The sequence below is a fragment of the Trachemys scripta genome, chromosome 12 (genome assembly GCF_013100865.1).
Source record: "Trachemys scripta elegans isolate TJP31775 chromosome 12, CAS_Tse_1.0, whole genome shotgun sequence".
Lineage (NCBI taxonomy): Eukaryota > Metazoa > Chordata > Testudines > Emydidae > Trachemys > Trachemys scripta.
In genome coordinates, this window is record NC_048309.1 from 6,602,654 (window position 1) to 6,607,953 (window position 5,300).

Here is a 5,300-nt window from a genome sequence, read left to right on the forward strand (position 1 = left end):
ATAGGGATCCTTTTTTAATTTACATAGTCACATCCCTATAGTCTGTCCTTTCTTTTCTAACCTGCACTTTTTTGCCATTTCTCATCCTGTGGGATTTTGATTTTTATATATATATATATTCCTTCACTCCACAGCCAGCCAGTAGTTTCCATTCCAGGATCCTTATCCTTCTCTCAGTTACACTACTTTTACACCAGTATAAATCCATTGAGTTCAATGGAATTACTCCTGATTTAGGTGGTGCGAGAGGAGAGTCAGGCCTGTAACATTTACCTTTGGGGCCAACATTTTAAAAGCAATTTTCTTTCACTATTTCCTCACTATTTCCATGTCTATGCTCCCACTCTTCCCAAGATTTCCTGCATTGACACCACCACACATAGCTGACAATGTGGGTACCATTCAGCAAGCTAAATTAGATCCTGAACCTTTAAGGCTTCTACATGAACATTTAGTTCTGTAGGGAGGGGGGGAGTGAATTACCCCACACTAACCTGCTACATTCTAACTGTCCACATGGACTCTGCTAACCCACACTAACAGTTGATTGGTGCACCTTGATCTACCCCACTTTGAAATGAGAGTTGATTAAAGCACACTAACAAACTGTTAGTATACATCAGCAGGGTCCACATGATCAATTATGCATGGCAGGCTAGTTGCGGGGTAGATTCCCACCCCAGATTGCCATTAACTCAATGTTTGTGTAGACACGCCCTTAGTTTCTTCAATTCTGCAAGCAAGAAACAAGTTTGCCCCCTTCTTATTTAAAAGGCCTTTTCAGAAATGGTGTGAAAATTGATTTTGAGTGAGAGAAACTCAGAGTCAGTGTCTAAGGCCCCAGGAACATTTTTCTTCAAAACAGATGAAAAGGAAAATTTCACTGGGTGTAATACCTAGTTCTTATATAGCACTTTTCATTGGGAGATCTCAAAGCACTTTACATTATCCCCATTTTACAGATGGGGCAGATTTGTTCAGCCATAAGAATAACAAAAAGCATTTGCTAATAGCGGGGCATTTACTTTGTAGAGGCATGTGATTCCCATCGATGTTAGTATGGTTATAATGCTAATAATTTGCCCTTAAATCCTACATATTTCAGTTTGCAACCTAAAAAACCTATCCATTTACCTTAGGTGGGAAGGACTGCATCTGTGAGCTGGACTCAGGAAACAGAAAGTGGTCTCACATAATAGAGATGTCCAGGATATCATCACAGCCCTAGGAGGGCTTTTAACCAATCCAGTAACAGAAAAGCTTGATGCTCTTTGATAACAATTTTCTAAATGCTTCTCTGTTGATTTTCTCTCTGCTTCCTGTACTGCCCCCTCCACACTGCTCCATTTGTTGGACTGACAAGTGTTGTTTGAATCAGAGAAGGGACTTGCTTTAGTTTTGGATCTCAATCCAGATCTGACCCCCAAATGTTTGGATGTGGGAGCTAGTTTGGACCAGCTGTGAAAATTCAGATCCAGATTTCAAAAGGCCCCCAAAATTTGTGGGCTTTTGAGTCCAGGGTTTTGATTTAAACCCATCTCTAGCCTGCCTATGAAGAACTCCAAATCAGATTTAAATCAAGGCATGAATAGATCTGGTGGTGGAATAGAAACCTATTGTTAATATTAAATCTTCTTTTTCCTCAACACAGTTCAGTTTTCTAGCTCTCTCTTTACCTGTCTGGGTTTTTATATAACAACCATCACCGTAGTATCGAAGCATCCAGGAACTGAAAAACAGAAATACCAATAACAATCTCTTTCTCTTCCTGTAGGGAAAGCAGCTTGGCTCTCTTATAGAGGGGTTATTTATTTATGTTTCGGCAAGTGTGTGAATGAATGAATGTGCTGTATGTTTTTGTGCCTGCGTGAGAAGAAAACGAGCTCAAAAAATTTGTAATACAAAGAAATCCTATGAGAAAAGAAGATCTTGTTACAGAGGAATCATTTCAGAAATCTAACATAAACAGAGTGTTCTCCCTCTGATTCAACCACTTCAGGTATAGGTCGTAGACCAATAAAATCAGTACGGGTCTAATGGTGTAACCAAGCCCAAAGATAAGAGCTTAGACTATTCTGTCTCATCATTTATAGTAAGCTGGACCCAGTAAAAAGTAGCACTCAGCACTAAGAATAACATTGGCAACGATAGCTGTAATTTAAAGCAGCTAACTGGGGAAAGGTGTATAAACATGGGCAAACAGTATAACAACTAAATAGGATGGGATGAAAATAATGAAGAGATTAATACGATACTCAAAGTAAACTGAGCTTGCAAGCTTTCTAAAAGTTTAACTCCTAAACTGGAAGGGGTACTGCAAAGAAGTTCTACAGCCATTACATATGGTGAAAAGCGTACCGGGTAGATGTTGCACGTAATGCAGAGAGAATTATGGAATGACATGGGAAACACCAGAAAAACGACAAAGCAAAGTTGCAGCCACCACTCAAAGGCATGGTGCAAACTAGCAGAGAGAGAAAGTGACGCTGCCCAGGACAACTATAAGGCCTGGCCAACACTTAAAAGTTAGATTGACATAGAGACAGCTGTCAGGGGTATGAAAAATCCACAGCCCCCTGAGAGCCATAGCGTTGCCAGCTAAGTCAACTGAAGAATGCTTCTATCAACCTAGCTACCGTCGCTCAGGGAGGTGGTGTTTCTACACAGATGGAAGAACCCCTTGCATTGGTGTAGGTTGCATCTACATAGATGTTCCCGTATAGCTTCCATAGCATAGTACTCTAAGGCAGGTCTGGTAGCAGAGGGAATCAGACCAGGGACTGAATGGAGACTGACTCAGAAAAAAGAACAGGAGTACTTGTGGCACCTTAGAGACTAACAAATTTATTTGAGCATAAGCTTTCGTGGGCTACAGCCCACTTCTTCAGATGCATAGAATGGAACATACAGTAAGGAGATCTTTATACATACAGAACATGAAAAGGTGGAAGTAACCATATTCATGTTCTGTATGTATATATATCTCCTTTTTCATGTTCTGTATGTATATAGATCTCCTTACTATATGTTCCATTCTATGCATCTGAAGAAGTGGGCTGTAGCCCACGAAAGCTTATGCTCAAATAAATTTAAGTCTCTAAGGTGCCACAAGTACTCCTGTTCTTTTTGCAGATATAGACTAACACAGCTGCTACTCTGAAACCTGACTTAGAAAAGTGTCCCTGTTCAGGAGGGGTGCTTAAGCACATGCCTTACATCCCAGTGAAGTCAATTGGAATTTAAGCAGGTGCTTTGGTGCGTTCTTGAACCAAGACCTACATTTGGGGAAGAGATCCAAAGAACACCAAAAGCCTTGTGGACACCACAGATGTGCAAGAGCAGCCTGACTTTGTCTTATACAAGACGTGAAATAGGTGAGGTCAGGATGAAGAAGAGGCTACTGTACGTGGTGACTGTTGTGGTTGTGCTATGAGGCTGATGGGATAGATGGCATGAAAATCAAGCAGCCTTATCTATCACAACCGAACAGTGAAAATGCCATCTTGAAAATGCTCTGATTTAGCTTAAGACCACTACCACACACTGGAAAAATAAAGGCCTCTCACATTGCATATGTAAGATAGAAAAAACAATCTGAGTGCATGGTACTTAATAATACATTTCTGAAATACATTCTTCTGTACGCCATTCTATGTGTACATATGACTAATATAATGTGAAAGTGACCTAACACCGTATGTTATTTGTCCTTCTATATTGTGTAGATTCTATGAACAAATATTAAAGAAGCTGTGAAGCTGTCACACTGTATAAAAGCTACTTATAGGTTACAGCTTCAGTTGCTAGAATTCAAAAGTGCAGCCATATTTTTAAAACAGTGTTTTCCCGGATCGATTTTTTTTTAATCAGAGTCCCTTACAATTACCAACTTTAAACATAGTAACAATTAGGGAAATGATCTGTAGTAACTATTTTACCACCAAAGTCTGACAAGTTAAAGTTCAAAGTATCTGCTAGAGAACATACTTACTAGTTCAAGAAACATAACGACCATATTTTTGTTTCCACCATCCAAGAGAACTACAAATCATGAGGCCCAGGCAATGGAGGTTGCGGGGGGGGGGGGAGGAGAAGGGAAGTGTTTAACCCATAACTATGTTTAATCCATAGCTAGAATATTTTTCATCCTCACAAGGACGTTAGACAAAATAAAATGAATTCTGGTGGAAGCGTGTCTCTCCCCGAAGTGGGCAAATGATAGGTTAAGAGAAAGCAAATGAAAGGTAAGATTAATAGCATTTATCATGGCAGATAGACTAGCAGTTTGCTAATTAAAGTTGTTAGAACATAGAAGCAGCCAAGGATCAGTGGCTTTTAATGAGGCTGTTGTAGGGTGATTTAGGTCTAATTTTCTGCTTAATAAGGCTGGTTTAAAAAGTAATTTTGTTGGGATGTGACTTTCCTAAACCTGTTCATTATCAGTGATGGGACTTCACATCAACACTTCAGGAAATGTTGTGTTTAATTAATATTGTGTCGGCAAGTAGATATGCTGACAGATGAGAAAAAAATTGATGAAGAACTTTCAAGGACATTGACTTCATTAAGCGGCTTCATTATAGTCTGAATAACTGGCTAAATATGTCATTTAAAAGATAATGCGCCACTTTCAACTTTTTTTTCCCCTTTGGTTGTTGTTGTTCATAGAGGTAAGAATAGGGACATTTCCAAAATAATTACTAAGAGGGGAAAAAAACAAGGTCAAGGGAACTGGTATACAAGACTGCATCAGTTGCTTGGTTTTCTTCATGAGACTTCTAAGCAGTGGTGGGTTATTTAGAACAAAATATGATGCATCATTTACATTGAATTACCTTATGTTTTACTTGGAATAAATCAGGACTTTAATAGATAGTTACAATGTCTGCCCCATGCACAGGTGGCCATTCTCCATGGCACCCCTGAGACAAGACTGGAATTAAATTTTAGAAGGAATAAACCTTCCCTTTTATACAATACGTCCATGCATTATAAAGTACAGGTTTGAGAGGGATCAGTGCCCAGCCATAGCCATGAACAGGGATATATTTACTTAAAGTCATTCTTCCAGCAGAATGAGGATGAAAGTTTGTGCATTGGAAAAGCATATTCAACTACTAAGCCCTGATCTTGCAAACACTTACACACACCCACTTAACTTGATTTATGGGAGCGGTCCCATGGAAGCCAAAGTTAAACATGTGTGTGAGTTTTTGCAGAATTGAGGCCCAGTATCTTACACATGAATATCCAGTTATCCCAAAGAATACAAATAATACCCAGCTCTTATACAGCCATCT